At 38.4% G+C, this 13,517-nt stretch overlaps 1 long non-coding RNA gene across 1 annotated transcript; it reads right to left on the bottom strand.

Annotated features, from left to right (window-relative positions):
- Positions 1–841: 841 nt before the first annotated feature.
- LOC124705652 lies at positions 842–12,138 on the bottom strand. The gene is made up of 3 exons (XR_007004125.1): positions 12,020–12,138; positions 11,717–11,934; positions 842–1,180 (listed from the first exon to the last, which is right to left on the bottom strand). It is a non-coding gene; the product is annotated as an uncharacterized LOC124705652 (long non-coding RNA).
- Between the last annotated feature and the right edge of the window lie 1,379 nt (positions 12,139–13,517).

Raw genomic sequence — 13,517 nt, forward strand, 5'->3', positions numbered from 1 at the left:
GACTTCCAACCACGTGAGATGGACTCTTCTCTTTCCATGTTAAAATCAGAAACAAAAGAAGAAAACGCATATAATCGTCGCCTCTTACCTCATGTCTCAGGAAGTCTGGATGCCTTCCACTAGAGAAACCAAATCCTCATCCTTTGTCCGAGGTTGACTACAATCTATGGAGGTTGCCTTTCAGCAGAGGCTTGGTGGTTCGATGGTGTTGCACTAGCTTGCGGCAAGCATCGGCCGACGGACCAGCACAGCGTATGCATGGCTGATGGCTCCATCGCGGTGGTAAGCATGCAGCTAACGGCCGGGCAGGGTACACACAAGTGTTCTTTGTACATTAAATCTAGAGATTGTACGCTAGGAAGGATTGAATGTACTCCATTAGACATGTAGATGCGTATGCAGATTCCTAACATTGGGTGACTCCATTGTTTGCATGCTTGCAGGAAGGAACAGCCGGCCGGCACGCACGATTAAGTATCGCAATGGATTGTAAGTCTGATACTCCCTTTTTTGAGCCTGTAGTTATTGTTGAGCATTAGTTTAGATTCAACGCTGCAGTGTGCAAGTGTGCCGAAGTTCTATATTAATCCGAAAAACTGAATACAACTTTAGTATATCTTAGGTAAATTTCCGAATCAAGCAATGTTATATATGGTCGTCGTAGATGCTCTGCCTCATTGCTAACGGCAGTTGTTGTTCAGTAATCACATTTAAGTTATTATAGTTTTTAGATATCACTATCTATTACACAAATAGTAAGTTCTCTGGTCCACATATATGATCTGTAAAATACATGCACACAGACTTTGTTGTTTGCCAACAACTTGAAGAATTATGTTCCACTGCCCCGGCGGCATTATGAAATGTGATAAAAATAATCATTTACATATGTAAGTATTCCTCCCCATTTAAGCACAATATTTTCTTACATTCATGAGTTTAACATTTATGTGTTACAAGGCATAACACAATGATAACACAAGAAGTTGAGTAGCACTATTACAGCAAGGAGATCAGGATGGCTAGCTGCCGGCTACGCATGGTGTGGTCAACGGTGGCATCACATGGTGTTGGGCAACAGCACACGAGTTCTGATAGTCAGATGTAAATTCTTAGAAGCCTAGGCCTGAAAATCAGACTGATTGTAATTCTGCTTCTCCCATGATCACTGATGTTTCACCTGCATTGTTTTCTGCAGCTTTAAGTGTATTTGTATCATCGGAGTGCACTCTAAATTCAGAAGGATGCTATGCTAACATATTGCCAGAAGTATTATTGATGCATAGTATTGTTTTGTAGGCTTTACTAACAGCTCTTTTCTTGGCAGGTGATCTCTGTGTTCCACTATGTTCAATTTGGAAAGAGAGACAAGCTTGATTTAAATAAATATTCGCAAAAGGATCAATTACATCAAAAGATGCTAAAATCGATTACTCAACCATAGCTGTAAATAAAGAATTGAAGGACCATATAAATTTGCTGCATGGGCAAAAGTTATTCGAATAAACTTTTTCTGCTTTATTTTGTGCTCATGTTTTATGATTTATCTGAAGCCCAGTGTGATGTGTGATATATATGTGTAGTTGTGGGATTAAATTTTCAATCCGCAAAACCTATTATAACCAAATAAATAATCATCTATTTATGAAGTTCAAACTATCAGGCTTTTGCATCTTCAGTATTTCACTTTTTGCAATGCACTCATGTTGTTTTGTAGAGTACGGTGTATGATTTTTCTTTAAGAATGAGACAAAAGACTTGACCATGGCTTCTGTGACATGTGCCTCGCGTATAATACTGATTCATATAAAATGCACTTGATACGTAATGTAAGGTACACAAGACTTGACCATGCCTACTATGAGAAGTCCCTCACACAGCATGTTGATTCATATAAAATGCACTCATTATTCCTCCTATATTTTATGTACTTTGTCCAATATTTTTAAAGACACACTTAACATCTTATAAGTTCAGAAATTTTATATTGTCATCCTAATACTCACGATTCCCTCCTTTAATTTCTTTCCGTATTATATCTCACTAGATTGATCATCTTCCAATTTATTAGTGTATTTTGTGTCCTACGATTTACTCAATGCAATAGGATTTTGTAACACTAGAGCCAATAATAATGTTTAGTATACTTCAATGATTTATCTGCACATAAGTTGCATTTCATACGAATATAAACGTTATGCTAACATTTACATTACCAAACACAGAAATACATTCAAACGATAATGAGCATATGCTCTATTTCCATTCCGCGTTAAGAAAATTTCAGAAATTCCCATACATCTGAGATTAAGAGGCTGATACCTGATAAAACAGGCGTTCCACTTTTTAAAATTAATATGAACATGATAATTTTTATTAATTTCCTTTAATATCGACGTATTCTTGAGGCTAGCCTGTGCAGGGTGCACGGGTTAATGACTAGTCGATAAAAACGGAGTTACGGTTATTTAGTTACGATTTTTCAAAGTATTCAGATCGTAATGTTTTAAGCACGACGTGAAGCATCCTGGAGCATCGGATCTTGATTTGACGGCCGTGGCGCTCTCCGGCTTCGGTTTCGCTAGACTTCAGCTTGGCTCGGCTTCAGTGTCTCCGGACACGTGAACGACAGAGTAACGTGCTAATATACTAAATCAAATTTTTAACTGATAAATCTAAAAATTCTATAATTTGCAAAATTAGTATCAGCGGGTAGAGAATTTAATTACGAATTCATCGCAAGAACCAACATCTAAAAATAAGGTTCAGATTTAAAGTTACGAATTTTTGAAGTCTAACATGTAACATGAGCTAGCAGTTTTCGAACTGATCCGATCATGATCCGATCAATCACATGCGCGAAAAAAAAGAATGACAGATTTGAAAATTATATAATTAGAAAATTTTACACCAGCAGATAGAGAATTTAACCACGAAACTAATGTAAAAGAAATTAACTAAAACAAGGATCTAAATTTAAAGTTATGATTTTTCAAAGTTTTGCCGTGAGCTAGCAAGCATTGGTATCTAAAGGTATAAATGATGCCCCCCATAGGGGGCTTCACAGCGATTATCGATTCTCATCCATCGGATCTTGCCGGTAGGTGTCAAATAGGGAATCTCGTCCATTCACTCCAAGCCAGCAGCAAGCTGGTTGGTCCCGTGGGCGACTTTCCCTTGCTAGACAAAGCCATGGAATGACGGTATTTTACCCGACTGTGACTGCGCAAGGGTCCTACGTTCGGCTGGGTTAGCTCGTCAGTCGCTGGGTTGATTTTTGTGTCGGTCTCGCATCGCTTCATCCTGTGAAAAATATCTTCTCCCAGCGGGGTAGTTTGGGGATTTCGTGGCTCACAAATCTCCACCCAATCCCCACCCCGGAGGGGCATCCCAAATCCCCGGGTCTCCCAGCTCCCCCAATGGCCGCCTCCTCCACCCCATCCTCCTCCTCTGCCTCGGCGCCGCCGCCACCCAGCTTCCTCCTCTGCGCGGGCTCCGATGCCGCCTCGCCACCTCCCGGGCTCCTCCTCGCCTTGCTCGTGGTATCCTCTTCTCGCCGCCCCTCCCTCATCCTCCGGTACTGGAGAAGAACCGGCCACGGCCCTGTCAAGGATCATGGCCTCCACTCGTCGGGAGGCCTTCAGGCGCAGAGAGGAGCACATGGGGGCTGCCGGGAAGAGGGGAAGGTCTGCAAGGTGCCATGGTTAGAGGAGGCAGAGCTTGACGTGGGGGAACATGCGAGTCAGATGTGGAACGACGGAGGGGTTCGGCTTCCATCGCCACCATGCTCGAGCGGCGGCTACAGGGAGTGTGCCGTAGCTGTGCCGGGGGCAAGCGCCCAAGCGATGTTTAATTGTTTGGTGTGGTAAGTAATCATCAATGAAAAACTACAGATTTTGTTGTAAGCGAGACTTGAGATATGCTTTTCCTAATTGCTGATTTACAGATGTTGAGATGTCACCTCGAATGCTTGAGTTTGGATAGCTGGAGATTCTGATGCCGGTAGTGGCAACGACCAGCATTGGTGGTGATTGTATGATTTGTTGTAAGTGTGCCCCCATTCTCCCCTGCTCCCTGTGATACTCCACATATTACGAGAAATAATGATTTTATTCGGAGGTGCCATAGATATCTTACGTTATGTTTGTCTTCGCTATTGAGTACAGACCTTCAATTGATTATTTGACATCAATGCACTTCACTTAAATCTGCAATCCGTAGGAGAATAGCTCTGCTATTTGATTTCTTTCGTATGAATTACTATTGGCAGAGCTAGAACATATCGAAAGCTTATTGCAATGATTTGGCTTCATTGTGAAAAGTTTTTGTTGCTTTTTTTTGTGCGAAAGTTTACACAAAAATGCAGCCCAATTACAGTCAAATAACAAAATTCAGTCCAATAGTTGACTCGAAAGAATTTTGTTTTATTTTACTTTTCGCGATGCCATTTGTTTCTTGTGGTGAGTTTCTGTTGTGGGAACCGAGCTAAGCGAATTTGCAAAAGTGGTTTCTTGGTCTGGGATGTTTGGCCTTTCTCAGTTGTCTAAATATTTTGTTGATGTCTTCCTCAATCCTACAAATCAATGCTATCAGATAGAAGGGTTGTAATCCCTTCCTAGATGTATGTCTGTATTTTGGAACGATTTGATTTGGATTTTCTGTTCTTTTGGGTTGACTCAAGTCAAATTGGAGTTGTTACTTGCAAAGTAGGGCTTCCTGAAGCATGGATAGATCTTAGTTAGTTCAGAATCATTTGGTTCAGTTCAAGTGGTTAACTAGCAGATTCTATTCAGGACACTATGACTGGAACTTTTCGAGAACGCAAAGGCAACCAGTGAATCTCGGATCAGCCTGTTATGGTATATAAGAAAGGTACTTATTTCATATAGGTGGTTGTGGATATTCTTTGCTATTCTCATACACTATGGTCACTTATCACACATAATTTATTCCTATAATTTGCACACAGCACTTTATATAGTTCATCATGTGTTTTGAGCTAAAGCTGTGACTTTATTTATCGGATTAGTAGCATTGGTAATCAGTCCACATATATTCTTTAAATTTTTTTTATAAAAATGAGAATCCATTTTCTAATTTCAAGATCCATATACATGGAACATCAGTTGACATGGTGAACGTTTGTAGTTGAACATTAGGGCTGAAAGCTATGAAAGGCTTCTTCATTTTGTAATATATTATGGTCATTTCTTAGGCTCTTATCCCAATGAATTTGAATCATTCTTTATTAGCCTGCTGATATTGTGTTGCCTCATATGTAATCCTTTGTTACTGTGTATTTGTTCAGCAAATATGCATTTATATCTGTGCAGTGTCCTTAATCCGTTGAAGGTGTTATGGTCAACTAATTTTCGAACCATCTTATTGCTAGGAGCTTTCTGGTTGCTGTAGATATCAAGGTTGTGGTCTGCATATATTCTTTTCTTCTTTGATGGAATTGCAGTGCTCCTGCCATTCAGGCAATTTTTTTGATTCATTACTGTTCTTACAGATGTTCCGTGTGAATGATCCAAAAGTGAGCCTCCACTTCTACTCAAGATTCTAATTGATAACTACCTCATGGATTCTCATTTGTTTCTTTAAAATTCCATTTACTCAGGCGGTGCATTGTCATTTTTCCCCTTCTTAAGTAGTTATGATGCTATACTCGCATTTTTGTGGTAGTTCCAGTTTCCGGATGATTTATCAGACCGATGTTATCTTTTACCTCTACGATTTGTACTCGAACATCTTTTAATGGACCCCTTTCTCATACATCTTCGTGCTTTATGATCACAGGTCGTAGGGTACTGGCCGCTGGGTGGCAGTTCACCATGCCATTGGTACATCAACGAAGACCTGCCTGAAATCAATGAGATTCAAGCAAGATAGGTGCCTCCAGTTTATTCAAGGAGTTAATATTAACTTCGTTACACTCTGGTTCATAGAGTTAATCATCTGGTTGCTGCTGCTTTCTAATCCAAAAAGGTGATTAGTTGCATATATAAAACTTAGGCATGCAAACATTGTCTACTGATTTTCCTGGATATAAAACAGAATTATGAACCGTTAATATATGTTCATAGTTAATAGTGTTCTCATTTCTTAGAGTCGTACCTGCTTGATATATGTCCGTTCTTTCGTCAGGGCTTGATCTATAACCAATTACCTATCTCAGTTCGCATGTTTATCCTCTCTGCAATCAGATGCTCATATGTTCTCTTTTGCTATTGACAATACCTACCAGTTCAGTGCACATCAGCGTTTGATACTGAAAATCACAGTGAGCTGTTCCATGTTTCTTTGTTTGATGCTCTGAGTGCATTCTCTCACTTGTAAGAATTACAAATACGGCCCCAGTGCACTTTCTTGTCTGATCCTCAGTCCTCACGATCCTCACTTGGATTCTTTACAGCCAATGTATATAAGATTCTTATGGGAAATAATGATATTGAATATTAACTGGATTTGGCGCTCCTGACAAAACATCAGATTTTCCATTGGTTGTTTTTGAGAGATTGTCTAAATACCATAGGAATGTTGTGCAAAGAAAGAAACTTCCAATTCCAAATGTTCAACAACGAACCATGGAACAATAGAATAATGTTCTTTCGGTGTCAGTTTGCAAAAGGATGTGTTGGTCTTATGTACTCCCAGGAATTGCCTTTATCGTTTAGAACTTGCAAATGAGAAGGAAAAATAAAACCGTTGGCCGTAAACAGGCATGTCCGAGATTCACCGGACACATATAAAATAGAACCGTGCGTACTAGAGACCGAATCTGAATTCACTGACACTAAGCATTTCCTGGGTAAAATGGGTTAAATGAAAATGACTCAAATCCATTGGGACTGTGAGGAGTGAGGAACTGAGGACTACGACCTAACTGATGGGCTTCTAATGTTTCAATCTGGGTAGTGATTTTGGTGATCATTGGTGTTTGATGGTTCGCCTTAGATTATATTTAAATAATGGAATAACCCTATTGTCAACCCAGATGAGACCCTTCACTATGTTTGATACCTGTTATCTTAAAACTATGTATTTGTACATATATGTAAAAATCCCTACTTTCGGCACCCATATGTAGTGTATTTCTCTATTTGGGTATTTGGTTTGATATAAAGACTGTTGGGTTCTTTTGCTCCTATTTATCGGCTCTTCTATTTGATTTCTTTTTTATGAATTACTATTGGCAGAGCTAGAACATATCAAAAGCTTATTGATCACAACTATGCAAATTTATAACTTCAATAATGAAGTAGGTATGTGGCTTTGGCAAGTGAGGTTCAGCGTTCTAATTATTGATCCTTACATAGAAATGAAGTGCCATGGTTATTTATGTTGTACAAAGAAAAGAAGTGCAAGGTTTCATCCTCCCTTTTAGGTATGTAGTAATGCTAGAACTTCACTGCATATTACTTTCGTTCGGTTATGATGTGTTAGCAGTCATAAATATGTACTGAGATTGAGTTTTAGAAATTAAATAGAGAGATTCTTGAGCATACGATTATTCTTGTGTAAGGGTTCTTTTTTAATTTTAGTTTAAAGCTATCTATCTAAAAATGTGATTCATTTCAAGCTGTGATTTATATTGGTCAGCCTGCTTCCTTTCATACTTCTGAATGCTGCTTGGAACTCCTTGTCAAAATATGAGAGCATGACAGAATAGTGAAGCATGCAATCCATGTATGGTAGCCGAGATGTATGCTTTGGTGCTTCTTTGGCAGACCTGATAAAACAGTAAGCATCTTTGATTGTTGGGTATCAGATCTGATGGGAGAATCAATAGGGTTATTCCATGATCTGATGGGAGAATCAATAGGGTTATTCCATGATAAAACAGTAAGCATATATTTTCGTTAGCCATTTGATCTTATTATAGATAGTCATTACCTCCATGTGCCTTCCTGTTCAGTATATTGGATTGTTGGGTATCAGATCTGATGGGAGAATCATGTATCCTGTTTCCACATTTAATTTTATTTGGCTCATCTTTATTGTTTCGAATGCACATCGAGGACGAGCTTCCTGGTTCCGCATCTCACAAGGAGGTTGTTGGGGTAATCTCGAATGGTGTGGAGCTCCATCACTTTTGCTGAATGACTCACCGATCCATTGTTTCTGCAGCCTGTGATGTTGACCAAGGTTTGTCAAACTTGAGCATCCATCTTCTTTGCATGTCTTTTTGGTTGTTGGTGAAGCCCACAAGAATAAGTTGATTACTTATTTGTATTCATTGATACATTTAATCTGACAAATAGCCGAAAGATGAAGCTGAACCACATTTGAACTATTTCACGAAATTGCGGATTAAGTCTTACTAAAGTTGTGTGCAAGATAAACAAGGAGACCTTTGAGATAATTCAGTTACGAACAAATGTTATCTTAACTTTGGTTTCCCTTATTATTTACTTGATTTTACAATATCTCATTGATGTGCTCATTAGTCATTCCTACAAACATTGTGGCAGAAGCACAAATGGAGACAAGTTCACCTCATAGTGACCTCGAAAAACTAAGATTGCAGTTGCTGGTAGGCCTTTGAATTTGACATTTGGAAAGTAAAACTAAAAGGGTATTTATATTTCTTGATGTGTATACAAAGATTTCTGTTCAGATGTGCATATCTATACCATTATAGTGAGATCTATTGTGTAAATATCGCCATGTATCTTCGCATGGTGATGAAATGATGGTGGATAATTCATATAGGTGGCCTCAAGGCCTTATTCGAGTTAATTGTTTCTTATGTATATATATATTGTTTCTTAGCATATATATATATATACATACATACATATATATATATATATATATATATATATATATATATATATATATATATATATATATATATATATATATGCTAACATTATAGGCCGCCTCAAGGCATTATACGCATAGAAAGCTTTAGGGTGTTTTTATTATAATCCACATTCCCTCATCAGTTAAGATATAATGTATAGGTAATTTTTGCTATGAATTTGTTGTTCTCTAATGTGTGCAGATTCCAGTCACAATGATGAGCTGTCCGACCATGCCAGCAGGGCAAAAGCGACATATTTTAAGGAAGCATTGTGGTAAAGTCCCTTTTTTGTCACGTCGTTTGTTTTATCTAATTATTTTGTTGATTGGATCTGGGTCCTTAACGATGGGTGTTAGAGCTTAATGGAGTGCAAAACTGTATGGAATTAATAGATAGAAATAGTTCTCACGTACTGGAATGAAGGTACTGAATAAGAGTTACTTTTTTTGTCTGTCATAGTAATATTGAGTTTTACGTGTTCTCCAGAAACTTTCCTTCTTGCCTCCTTATTGTGTATTTGCAGTTTTAGTCTTCATTCCTTGTCTCCTTTCTCAAATTGCAATGTTTCTAAGTTTGCACTATACCTGCCAATGTCTGTTTCAGTGTGGGGGAAAAGAATTATTTGGGAAAATTATGAATTTCCCTTGCTGATCGATCATAGGCCATTCTTTGGTATTTAGTAGTTTATGTCAAGATTGTAGGATACTTTTCTATATATATGCTGGATGGAACACTCGCTTCTTCAGTTGACGTCCTGATATATTTTGTTAGTATTTCATTTCAGATTATCTGATTTTCTGCGTGTTTGTTGTATAGCTTACAATGAATTTCAGTTATCTGATGAATATTGCCTTCTACAGTGCAGTAGCAAGCTGAGCCGGAAGGCGAGCTCGCTTCTTCTGTTGAGGCCTTCATAGATTTTTGTTAGCATTTTATTTTGAAATTCCACATTTTCTGTGTTTTTTTCTGGTAAAGCTTAGAAGAAACTTCTGTCATGTGTCATCTAATAATGAATATTAATCCCTTAGTTTTTAAAAACTTGTCGCAACTTTGTCTAGATACGAATGTATCTTGCGTCTAGATACATTCATATTGTGACATGTTTTTTTGGAAGGAGGTGTTACCTTCTATATTGCACTAAGGTGAAGCGCCTCAAAGAAATGATGGGCAATCACCTGATGAATATTGCCTTCTACAGCTGAAGGCGTAGAAGTTTGGACGATATTTTACATATTATTAGTATTTATCAGTACCGTGCTACTTTTGTATTTGTGGCAGTCAACAAGTGTCACAAGTATCCAGGTGAACTTTCCGTTTTGTTCAGATGGTCATATGTTGGAATTCAGTTTAGCTGTTGACATTTTTGTTTAGAACTACAGCTACAAGCATAACTTTCATTTAGGAGAATAAAGATGTTAGTAGCTAAATCCGTGTGTATATTTGATTTTGTTTGTTCTACCCAGTGTTTTTCAATACTATATTTGCCATTCATTGAATAGAAATGAGTGTGACACCTGCTGGCTGTCGTATGGAGTGCGGCTTCGGCCCCAGGTCAGCAACTTGCTGGTCTCCTCTGCCTCTTCTCTTATTGCCGCCGGAGATGCCACGCAGCAGCGCAGAGCACATTGGCGCAGGTTTACATTTTTTTTTCATTTTTCTCTTGAGTTCTTTATTGTTATTGTCCCTTTGTATTCATATTTTCTGTCATTATAGTTTGCATATTGGGTCAGCGTTTTTTTTTGTGCAGAAACTTCTAGGGGCTATTTTTGGACGAGGCCTGTGATTACTAAAGAAGTTTGCGCTCTGAAGTTTTGCAGTGCTGGCAAGAAGACACAAATCAGGGGCTATTTTACTGTGCCCATCCTGTAGAGTTATTGCTGGAAGTTTAATCACTGCCACAAGTAAATTTGCTTGCTTTCTTTTGAACTTCAATTTCATTGTTTATCTGCATATTTTCCAAATAATAATAGGGACTTTCATATGGCTTACAATTTCCTGAATTATCAATCATTGTGCTTCGAGTAGCTAGCTATTATGGGACGTTGTCTGAATCTTTCTGTTTAGAAGCTTATAAGTTATTACGGGATATCAACATTTCCCCTGTATTGATGGTTAGGCAAATTTAAAAGCTTTTGTATAATCTACAAATATCACTTGACAGGGAAGGAGAACCTTTTATAATCTACAAATATAACTTGACAGGAAATGGAAAGTTTTTGTATAATCTACTAATATCACTTTGCAGGCAAGATAAATATCAGTTTCAAAATTTGATTTGCAGTGGATCATATGGAGCAAAGATCAAGGAGAAAGCGAGGACAACAAAAGCCATTTTTGTGAAACAAAAGTCACTTCTGTATAACCAAAATAAATAGCTGGTTATATATAAGTTTGCTACTTAAATAATGAATCTGTATTGGTTTCTGCCTTGTTATTCTCTTAGCTCGATAGAAAGTGTTATTGTTCGTCAATGTGAAATATAGGGGCCACGCGCCCAGGTGCGCCTCGAAAGCTGACAGAGCCAACTATAATAGTAAAAATCTAAGGCATGGATCTTAAGCTTTTTACTATATTTTGGTTGCACACTGCCACTGAGATCCAAATACTTTTGCATCTATTTTATATGTTTGCTTTTTTGCTACAACTTTTGACTTCGCAATGGTTCTACCTATAAGTATCTATCTATGAGACTGCTCACCTATTTGGTAAGCTCCTAAGAATGGTATTATCATGTTAGCACTTAATTTTATGTGGCATGAGCTCCACGGGGTCGTGCGCCAAGGCGCACATCTAAATCTAGTCGATCTAATTAGCGCGTAGTGAAACTGAACAGCCCACGTGGCAATACATGATAGGCTGATACCAGTGTATTGATACATATGCTACACACGATGCTGGGAGCGTTACCGGTGGTGGATGAGAACGGACGCGGCGGCCGGGCGTGGATGGAGATGGTGTGGTGGTCTCCCGGCTTGACGAAGGTGACGGCGAGGTGTGGCTTGACGAGAGATCTCCTTCTCCGTCCTCGTCAGCTGCTCTCCTACTTCCGAACGGCGCCTAACTCCGGCTGGGAACGATGAAGTCCGGCGAAACTCCGGTGTCGTTGTCTGGTCGTTTCCATGATCCTGCGTGAGGGAAAGAGGTGAGAAGGATGCGATCGACGATTTAGGAAGCTTGGAGAGAAAAGGGGAGGCAGGAAGGTCCTGGAACCTCGACTTCAAGTTCGCAGCGACGAACTCCGGCGAGATCGGAACGAGCTCTCGGGTGGTCTACGGTTTGCGATTTTGGAAAAACGGAGAGGGGTCGATCCGGGAGTATATACGGGAGAGTTTTCGTGGCGTAGGGGTCACGGATTCGAACGGATTTGTAGCGATTTTCTTGCGGATTTTCTCAGTAGAAACGACTCGTGTTCCTGCAGGTTTGTATCGAGAGGAGGAAGACGACCACAGGGAGAAAGAAAATGGGCTGGGCACCGTCGGTTGGGCCAGCGATGGCCCGTTCGACCTGTATGGCCGTGCTCACAGAGGGGACGTAGCCTGGTTTTTCACGTACAGGAAAGTCTTCTTTTATTTGTATCTTTTCCTCTTATACAAATGTTTCTAACTTTAAATTGGCTTAAATGAAATTGTTAAATTTTCATAATTCAAAAATATTAATTTAACATAGTTATGAACATATTTCCTATCCAATGTATACAAAAATAAAATTTATGCATTTTGGCCTATATGGCTATTTATGCATTATTTCTGATTATAATTTCGAGGTTTTAATTTAATCCATTACTCAATCAATTCAAACATACACGAAATATAAAATAAATCATTTTTAAATGAGATTTAAAATATAATGAAAAATCCAACATTAATCATGATGAAGTCATTTTATCATCTCTCTTAAAATAGGCGATAGAAACATTTATAAGAATCCACGAATTTAAATATAAAAGACTTAAAAGCCAATCAAGACATTAGAATAATAATCCACGATAATTGGGAAAGTCATTTTATTCCCGCTCTTCATAATGTAAAGTATGGTTGGGTAATTATTTTAGTTCAAACTAAAGAAACCAAGTGGTTGAAACAAAAATGAAAACAGTTTGGATAGTCATGTTAATCCACTCCTATAAAAATATATTTTAAAGCAATGTTGAAAAATAAAATTCAAACAAGTCTTCAAAATTTATTTTCAGTCATAATTTCAATCAAAGTCAAACAATTCAATCAAATTAATTTAATAATTTTAACATTCCAAAATTAGGAAAATTTTGGGATGTTACAGACTACCACCCTTAAAAGGAATCTCGTCCTCGAGATTCGAGAAGGCTAGAAAGAAAGAAAGGGTTTGGAGAGAAACTAGGGTGCTACCACCCTTAAAAGAAGTTTTCCTTGGTGTTGCAAAAATTATATGGTTTCACCTTGTACCCTCGTCTTATGTTGGTAGCTCTATCTTCTTGACTTCTTCAAAGCTATTCTCTTTAGGATGTCTTAATGTCGTTGTCTTGTCTGACACATATGGATGAACATGTGAGGTTGTCTTGGTACCACCACGATGTGATGATTGCTTCCTGTTGGCCTTCAATGGCTTGCTTCTTAGTACACCATGTTGAGTGCCCTTCTCCAGGTTTTACTTAAGGTAGAAGATCATTTTCTCCGTATTCGTTGTTTTGTAGTCCTTCTCCACGTTTAAATGTTCTTCTGGTCTTCAAGAC

This window comes from Lolium rigidum, chromosome 4 (assembly GCF_022539505.1).
Source record: "Lolium rigidum isolate FL_2022 chromosome 4, APGP_CSIRO_Lrig_0.1, whole genome shotgun sequence".
NCBI lineage: Eukaryota > Viridiplantae > Streptophyta > Magnoliopsida > Poales > Poaceae > Lolium > Lolium rigidum.